Raw genomic sequence first — 10000 nt, forward strand, 5'->3', positions numbered from 1 at the left:
CAGCACTGCCTAGTACAGTATAAATGGCCCTCTCTGTGGAAAGAGGCAAATGTAGTCCCTGTTCACAAAAAGAAGAGCAGAGTAGAAATCAGCAACTACAGACCAGTGTCACTCCTGTCTATCACTGGTAAGATCCTTGAGTTTTTTGACTACCACTCACTACTTTGTGATCGTCAATATGGCTTCAGGAAAGGTTACTCTGCTGCTGATCTGTTGTTAAACCTCTCCACTAAGTGGCACCAGTCAATGGATGAATCCAAAGTCAGCTGTGTGGTAGCACTGGACATTGCTAGTGCTTTCGACCGGGTGTGGCACCAGGGCCTCTTAGCAAAACTTCAAGCACTGGGAATTGCAGGCTCTACGCTATGTCTCCTCAGTGATTACCTTAATGGTAGATCTCTAAGTGTAGTTCTCAATGGAACGGAATTAGCAAGACATCCTATTGGGGCAAGTGTTCTACAAGGAAGCGTGCTGGGACCATTGTTATGGAATGTCTACTTCAACGGCGTTCTTCATCTCATCCCAGAATCACATGCATGTGCAGACGACTGTACACTGACATTCACTTATCCAAGAGAAGAAATGCCAGCTGCTCTAAGCTACATCAGTCACCAGTTAAGAGCTATATCAGCTTGGGGAAACAGATGGCAAGTAACATTTGCACCTGAGAAAACACAAATGATGATGATCTTTAGGCACCATGATGGTAATGCCAGTGGAGTAGTAAGGATGAATGGGAGGGTGTGGCACCTGGGGAAGAAGTTGATATCCTTGGGGTGAAATTTGACTCGAAACTGACCAAGAAGAACCACGCTGTAAATCTTGCAAACAAGGCAGCCACGAAGCTTACAGCACTTCGCCGTATCTCGCTTCTGCTTGACAGAAGGGATTGCAAGATTTTGTACGAGGCACAAGTACGCTCACACCTTGAGTATGCTCCACTTTCTTAGTTCGCCTGTCCCCTTCTCATCTGCGACTGCTTGACAAAGTAGAGAACAGAGCAAGATGTCTCATCTCTCTCCTGGACCAATCCTGGATTGATCTGTCATTACTGCAGAGCCTTCAACACAGGAGGGATGTGGGTGGCCTTACTGTTATGTACAAGGCCAATATTGTCAAAGTACCACACTTGGATCCACTTCGAGGACAGAGTGAAGCAAGCTTCTAAACCACAAGACGGGCAGAAAGCAGCAACTTCAGTCTGGCTGTACCCTTCTCCAAAACATCACTTCATCTGAGATCATTTATCCCCAGGATGACTCGAGTATGGAACACATTAGTATAGCATTGTGATGTCAACGAAAATGCTTGCCCACAGATGGCTCCATCATCATCCTGTTACTTACCTGCATGCCTCATAACAATAAAAAATACTTGTATGTTTCATAACAATAAAAATACTTAAATGTTTCATAACAATAAAAAATACTTGTATGTCTCATAACAATAAAAATGCTTTCAAATGAGCTGATGTAGGTAACAGCTCTTAGCTTGTCAATAAAGTTAGGAATCCTTAACCTGTAAATAGCTTGTCAATAAAGCTAGGGATCCTTAACCTTGTCACACCCTGTGTAAGAAAAAAGGAGAGGAAGAGCAAGAGAGAGAGAGAGAGAGAGAGAGAGAGAGAGAGAGAGAGAGAGAGAGAGAGAGAGATAGAGAGAGAGCAAGATCGTCTTAATGTAGTTTTAATACAGTTTCGTTAGCGAGGTAGTAAAAGGATTGTGTCGCTGTGATCACGTTACACAAGAGGCGGCCTCAGCCTGTTCAGATAATTTGTCGTAATCTGACGAAGGAAGCGAGAAGAAAACGCGAGGCCGTTGTGAACTGCCTGGCTCCCAGTCACATTGTTTAAGCTACGAGATTCTTCGTAATGCATTTTCTTCCTAATTGCATTAAAAACTCGACTGTTTTTGTTATAGCTGAAACTACAGAGACGAAATGAATGCGTTTTTGGACGAGGGTTGCGCTTCAGATCGCACGTCGTGTCTCCTGGAGCAACTCTGAGAGATTTTTCATAACATTTTCTTAGCAGCTAAAAGACAGTTCGAATCAACGTTCATACATCTGTTTATTCATCAAGACACTATTTGTGGGGGTAATGACTGCTGCTCCTGGTAGTTTGGATCTCACTGCATTTATCACTTGTTGACTGACTGAGATGATTTCACATTTGGATGGATTCAGGATGAGACCCATTTCCTGTCCCCGTGTCATTACCTGTGTAAGGTCATGTAGGAGGGACTCTTTTGTACCTGCTAGTGTGCCATCATCTAGGAGCCAGATGTTTAGCTCGCTGGTCAGTCTGACTGTGATTTCCCTAACTGCTATACAGAAGAGAAATGGTGCAAGAGGATCTCCTTGTTGGACACCCTCCGATGATGTAATTTCATGCTCTCCAAAGAGAAGCATTGATTCCTTGCTATACCCGGCTGAAACAAAAGGGAAGAGACCAGGGAAATGTTCTTGTACTGCTGCTAATATATATATATATATATATATATATATATATATATATATATATATATATATATATATATATATATATATATAATATATAATATATATCCAAAACAACCACTGTGAAAGAGTAGTGAAATTCCAAGCGCTTTCGTGACTACTCACATTGTCAAGGAACTATGAAAGTAATACATCAAAGGAAGGCAATTAAAGGGCTTAGACCACACCTCACAGTCAACTCCTACAATAAAGAAACACCTGACGCGGGACAATACCGGACTCATAAGAAAAGAGGAACACTACAGTAGGTCCGCTGGTCCAACTAGACCCACCAACAAATCATTCTTCCCAAGAAATAAGGTTTATGATTTGTCCAATGTATTATGAAACTCTAACCAAATTTTATTAATTATAAATGAATCTAATTTATACAACCCTAAGGAAATATTCATATTTTTTTAAAACTGCTTTTTATGAAACAAGATTCAATTATATTTCTGTCAACCATGGACTTGCTTGTTACAACTTCCTCAACTTTTTGAAAATCAATTGGATGGTTAAAGTCTCTCACATGAATAAATAGAGCATTGAAATCTTGTCCAGTTCTAATGCTATATTTATGTTGTTTTAATCTAGAAATTTTACCAACAATAGGGCTCAAAATGTCAACAAGCTATTTGGATAATTTATACGAAACTGATCCTATCGAGCTAATAATTGGTCTGATTGGATTACCTGGTTTGTGTGTTTTTATTAGTTCATACATGTAAGGTAAAGATAGATTAGTGGAAGTAAATTGTTTAATTAATTCATCTTTGCCTTTTAGTAGAAGTTTTATTGTTTTTATTTACTTCCACTAATCCATCTTTACCTTACATGTATGAACTAATATAAACACACAAACCAGGTAATCCAATCAGACCAATTATTAGCTCCATAGGATCAGTATCGTATAAATTATCCAAATGGCTTGTTGACATTTTGAGCCCTATTGTTGGTAAAATTTCTAACTTCAATGTTAAAAACAACTTAGATTTAGTTGATAAATTAAGCTCTTTGACTGACTTAAATGATTTTAACATGGTTAGTTTTGATGTTACTTCCTTGTTTACGAAAGTTCCTGTTGATGATTTATTAAATTTCTTATCTGAAGAACTCGTTAACTATGATTTACCATTACCAGCCCTACCATCATTAAACTTATTAAACTTTGCATTGTTGATGGAAAATTTGTATTTAATGATAAGTTTTACACTCAGAAATTTGGTATGGCAATGGGAAATCCTCTTTCACCTGTTCTTAGTAATCTATACATGGAATTTTTTGAAACAAGATTGCTTAACACAATCCTCCCTAATAGAGCAAAATGGTTCAGATATGTCGATGATATTTTATGTCTTATGCCCAAGAATGTAGATATACACCATTTCCTTGGCAAATTAAATAGCTTAGCCCATTCTATAAACTTTACTGTTGAGTTTGAGGAAAATAACTCATTGCCTTTTCTAGATGTTTTAATTATTAAGGGTAATAATGAATTCAAGTTTAAAATTTACAGAAAACCTACAAATAACTGTTCCTATGTACACTATTATTCTTCCCATCAAGATAGAGTCAAACTGTCTGTTTTCTCATCAATGTTTTTGAGAGCTTTACGTATTTGTAGTCCAGAGTTCATAGATGAAGAAATATCCAAAATTTATGAAATAGCCAATGATCTGAAATACCCGAAAAATGTAATTGATAAATCATTTAAAATTGCTAGAAATACTTTTTACAACCCAAAAAGGGACAACCAACCTTATTCAATTAAAAATATGTTGGTTCTCCCTTACCATGAAAACTTGGTTGATATGCCTTCTCTTCTTAAGACTTTTAACATTAAAGTTGTATTTAAAAATCCTGATACAGTAAAAATAACTTTTGATAAAAAATTCCCCCCAAAATGCTGACGGATGTGTCTATAAGAATCCTTTTAAAATTTGCAGTAAAGTTTATTACGGTCAAACTGGTAAAAGTCTCGAACTTAGATTAAAACAACATAAATATAGCATTAGAACTGAACAAGATTCCAATGCTGTATTTATTCATGAGAGAGACTTTAGCCATCCAATTGATTTTCAAAAAGTTGATAAAGTTGTATCAAGCAAGTCCATGGTTGACAGAAATGTAATTGAATCTTGTTTCATAAAAAACAGTTTTGAAAATAATATGAATATTTCCTTAGGTGTGTATAAATTAGATTCATTTATAATTAACAAAATTTGGTTAGAGTTTAATAAAACATTGGACAAATAATAAACCTTATTTCTTGGGTAGAATGATTTGTTGGTGGGTTGTGGTGAGGACCTGTCTAGTTGGACCAGCGGACCTACTGCAGTGTTCCTCTTTTCTTATGAGTCCGGTATTGTCCCGCGTCAGGTGTTTCTTTGTTGTAGGAGTTGACTGTGAGGTGTGGTCTAAGCCCTTTAATTGCCTTCCTTTGATGTATTACTTTCATAGTTCCTTGACAATGTGAGTAGTCACGAAAGCGCTTGGAATTTCACTACTCTTTCACAGTGGTTGTTTTATATATTTTAAAATCACCTGTTTACTGTGATCTTATTGCATGTATATATATATATATATATATATATATATATATATATATATATATATATATATATATATCTATATATATATAAATTTATATAATATATAAATTTATATATATATATATATAAATTTATATATATATATATATATATATATATATATATATAAATTTATATATATATATAAATTTATATATATATATAAATTTATATATATATAAATTTATATATATATATATATATATATATATATATGTCGTGCCGAATAAACAGAATTTGCGATCTTGGCTTAAATTGCAACGATTATCTTGCCATATAGGACAAAGGAAAATTTGTGTATGCAATAATTTCGCCAAAATCATTCTAAACTTAACGAAAAAAATATATTTCACTGTGTTTGCTTAGTATTAAATTATTGTAAACAAATCTAAAATATATTTAGTTGGGTTAGACTAAAATAAATTGTTCTTGCTATAATAAGGTTAGGTAAGTTTTCTAAGATTCATTTGTTGCAAAATTAAAAATTTTTACACCATCATTAATGAAAAAAAATCTAGCTTTAAACGTATAAGACACATTTTTAGAAAGGATTTAATTTTAAATGAGTTCTTGCTAATTGACCAGTTTTACATATTCGGCACGATATATATATATATATATATATATATATATATATATATATATATATATATATATATATATATATATATATATATATATATATATATACATGAATCGTTGATTTCTTTCTCTTTGAGCTATTGTAAGAGTTTTATAACTGGGAGCGTTGAACAGCCTTTGATGAAAAAGAAGAACGTTGAACTGTTCAAAGTTCAGTCGTAACGAAAGTCATGTGACTTTATTGGATAAACTTATATTGATCTGACTTTTGTATTGAATGTAGTTTAGCTGGATGATAGGATGAGGGGAGTGTAGGATGTGTGAAGGATGGGGAGAGTGTAGGATGTGTGAAGGATGGGGAGGAGAGTGTAGGATGTGTGAAGGATGGGGAGGAGAGTGTAGGATGTGTGAAGGATGGGGAAGGAGAGTGTAGGATGTGTGAAGGATGGGGAGGAGAGTGTAGGATGTGTGAAGGATGGGGAGGAGAGTGTAGGATGTGTGAAGGATGGGGAGGAGAGTGAAGGATATGTGAAGGATGGGGAGAGTGTAGGATGTGTGAAGGATGGGGAGGAGAGTGTAGGATGTGTGAAGGATGGGGAGGAGAGTGTAGGATGTGTGAAGGATGGGGAGAGTGTAGGATGTGTGAAGGATGGGGAGGAGAGTGTAGGATGTGTGAAGGATGGAGAGGAGGGTGTAGGATGTGTGAAGGATGGGGAGGAGAGTGTAGGATGTGTGAAGGATGGGGAGAGTGTAGGATGTGTGAAGGATGGGGAGGAGAGTGTAGGATGTGTGAAGGATGGGGAGGAGAGTGTAGGATGTGTGAAGGATGGGGAGGAGAGTGTAGGATATGTGAAGGCTGGGGAGGAGAGTGTAGGAGGTGTGCAGGATGGGGATAGTGTAGGATGTGTGAAGGATGGGGAGGAGAGTGTAGGATGTGTGAAGGATGGGGAAGGAGAGTGTAGGATGTGTGAAGGATGGGGAGGAGAGTGTAGGATGTGTGAAGGATGGGGAGGAGAGTGTAGGATGTGTGAAGGATGGGGGAGGAGAGTGTAGGATGTGTGAAGGATGGGGAGGAGAGTGTAGGATGTGTGAAGGATGGGGAGGAGAGTGTAGGATGTGTGAAGGATGGGGAGGAGAGTGTAGGATGTGTGAAGGATGGGGAGGAGAGTGTAGGATGTGTGAAGGATGGGGGGAGAGTGTATGATGTGTGAAGGATGGGGAGGAGAGTGTAGGATGTGTGAAGGATGGGGAGGAGAGTGTAGGATGTGTGAAGGATGGGGAGGAGAGTGTAGGATGTGTGAAGGATGGGGAGGAGAGTGTAGGATGTGTGAAGGATGGGGAGGAGAGTGTAGGATGTGTGAAGGATGGGGAGGAGGGTGTAGGATGTGTGAAGGATGGGGAGGAGAGTGTAGGATGTGTGAAGGATGGGGAGGAGAGTGTAGGATGTGTGAAGGATGGGGAGGAGAGTGTAGGATGTGTGAAGGATGGGGAGGAGGATGTAGGATGTGTGAAGGATGGGGAGGAGGGTGTAGGATGTGTGAAGGATGGGGAGGAGAGTGTAGGATGTGTGAAGGATGGGGAGGAGAGTGTAGGATGTGTGAAGGATGGGGAAGGAGAGTGTAGGATGTGTGAAGGATGGGGAGGAGAGTGTAGGATGTGTGAAGGATGGGGAGGAGAGTGTAGGATGTGTGAAGGATGGGGAGGAGGGTGTAGGATGTGTGAAGGATGGGGAGGAGAGTGTAGGATGTGTGAAGGATGGGGAGGAGAGTGTAGGATATGTGAAGGATGGTGAGGAGAGTGTAGGATGTGTGAAGGATGGTGAGGAGAGTGTAGGATGTGTGAAGTATGGGGAGGAGAGTGTAGGATGTGTGAAGGATGGGGAGGAGAGTGTAGGATGTGTGACGGATGGGGAGGAGAGTGTAGGATGTGTGAAGGATGGGGAGGAGAGTGTAGGATATGTGAAGGATGGGGAAGGAGAGTGTAGGATGTGTGAAGGATGGGGAAGGAGAGTGTAGGATAGGTGAAGGATGGGGAGGAGAGTGTAGGATGTGTGAAGGATGGGCAAGGAGAGTGTAGGATGTGTGAAGGATGGGGAGGAGAGTGTAGGATGTGTGAAGGATGGGCAAGGAGAGTGTAGGATGTGTGAAGGATGGGGAAGGAGAGTGTAGGATGTGTGAAGGATGGGGAAGGAGAGTGTAGGATGTGTGAAGGATGGGCAAGGAGAGTGTAGGATGTGTGAAGGATGGGGAAGGAGAGTGTAGGATGTGTGAAGGATGGGGAAGGAGTGTAGGATAGGTGAAGGATGGGGAGGAGAGTGTAGGATGTGTTAAGGATGGGCAAGGAGAGTGTAGGATGTGTGAAGGATGGGGAGGAGAGTGTAGGATGTGTGAAGGATGGAGAGGAGAGTGTAGGATTTGTGAAGGATGGGGAAGGAGAGTGTAGGATGTGTGAAGGATGGGGTGGAGAGTGTAGGATAGGTGAAGGATGGGGAGGAGAGTGTAGGATAGGTGAAGGATGGTGAGGAGAGTGTAGGATGTGTGAAGGATGGGCAAGGAGAGTGTAGGATGTGTGAAGGATGGGGAGGAGAGTGTAGGATGTGTGAAGGATGGGGAAGGAGAGTGTAGGATGTGTGAAGGATGGGGAGGAGAGTGTAGGATGTGTGAAGGATGGGGAAGGAGAGTGTAGGATGTGTGAAGGATGGGCAAGGAGAGTGTAGGATGTGTGAAGGATGGGGAGGAGAGTGTAGGATGTGTGAAGGATGGGGAGGAGAGTGTAGGATGTGTGAAGGATGGGGAAGGAGAGTGTAGGATGTGTGAAGGATGGGGAAGGAGAGTGTAGGATGTGTGAAGGATGGGGAAGGAGAGTGTAGGATGTGTGAAGGATGGGGAAGGAGAGTGTAGGATAGGTGAAGGAGTGCAGGATACACGAAGAGTCAAGGATGGTTCGACTTACCGGGAGGGTGTTCAGGGGGTCAACGCCCCCCGCGACATAGTCCTTGACCGTGTGAGTGCTAATTGTTCTTTTTATTCAGTAGAAAAATTAACAAAGATTTACACGATACATTGCTCACTGCTTGGTTAATTAGGTTTCAAACCTATCGACTACCCGAAGGCCATTAAGGCTCAACCTCACTATTTTCACCATCAGTGAAGACAACTTTAATACCTAAAATAGTGATTAAAGTAAATTTTCTCTAAATATACACATATATAGAAGGAAAAATCGAATAAACAAAGAAATTTAATAAAATCATTCAATAATAATTAAAAATAAAAGAAGGAAAATATTTAATGACTATTTGTGAACGTCTTTATGCATATTTAACAAGAAACTTCTATGTCATACTGTTGTATAGAAACTAATTACGGAGTTAATTAATGAACTGGTAATTAGTAGATTTTGGCAATAATTTGAAAATTATTAGCGACATTATTAGCGACCGCTTTATTTATAGCTGGACTAAAATATCACAGACAAGGAGAGACGGATATGACCTCCAGGTCAGACCCGGAGAGATAGATTTGTGAATTAGTGTGGGAAATGCTTGATGAGATTTTATATATATATTTTTTTTTTCGAGTGAGAGAGAGAAACTAAAGGATTCGAACCTGGATAAGTCAGGCACAGCTGGGCCACTGACGCGGTTTGACCTTCATCATCTTTCCCAGGGTTCGAATCCTCGCACTCTCTCGGAAAAAATTACAACTGCTTGTTACGGATTTTGAGACTCGGAGGTATACATATACGTTATTTTCCCAGCCTTTTGTATGTATCAATATATTTACATATGTGTAAGTTCATTTGATTCCCGAGGTACGTAAATGCTTTCTAAAATTTATTACCTTCATAATGTGGTAGTCCAGTGGTACGACATATATATATATATATATATATATATATATATATATATATATATATATATATATATATATATATATATATATATATATATATATATATATATATATATTGTCACAGTATGTGTAAATCATCAATAAATTCTCCTTCAATACTTCACCTTTGAATAATTAGCACAACAGTGATTTATTATGGTAATACAAATAATAATGTCAGTAGCAGTCTAAATGCAGTAAGAATATTTAGTGATATAGATATTTAGAAGCTGACGTGTCGGCAGCTACGTCTAGGACAGACGAGGTCAGACGTACAGTTCAAGAAGGAACTATGGTAGGTGGATTGGTGAGGCATCTGGTGACAAGGAAAAGTTGATCAGTGAAGGCTAGATTAGGTTAGGTTAGGTTAACATGACTCACGAAATCGTAATGACACGATTGCAAACAAACCATACCACGGGCGGGGTTTGAACC

This window comes from Cherax quadricarinatus, chromosome 31, assembly GCF_038502225.1.
Source record: "Cherax quadricarinatus isolate ZL_2023a chromosome 31, ASM3850222v1, whole genome shotgun sequence".
Lineage (NCBI taxonomy): Eukaryota > Metazoa > Arthropoda > Malacostraca > Decapoda > Parastacidae > Cherax > Cherax quadricarinatus.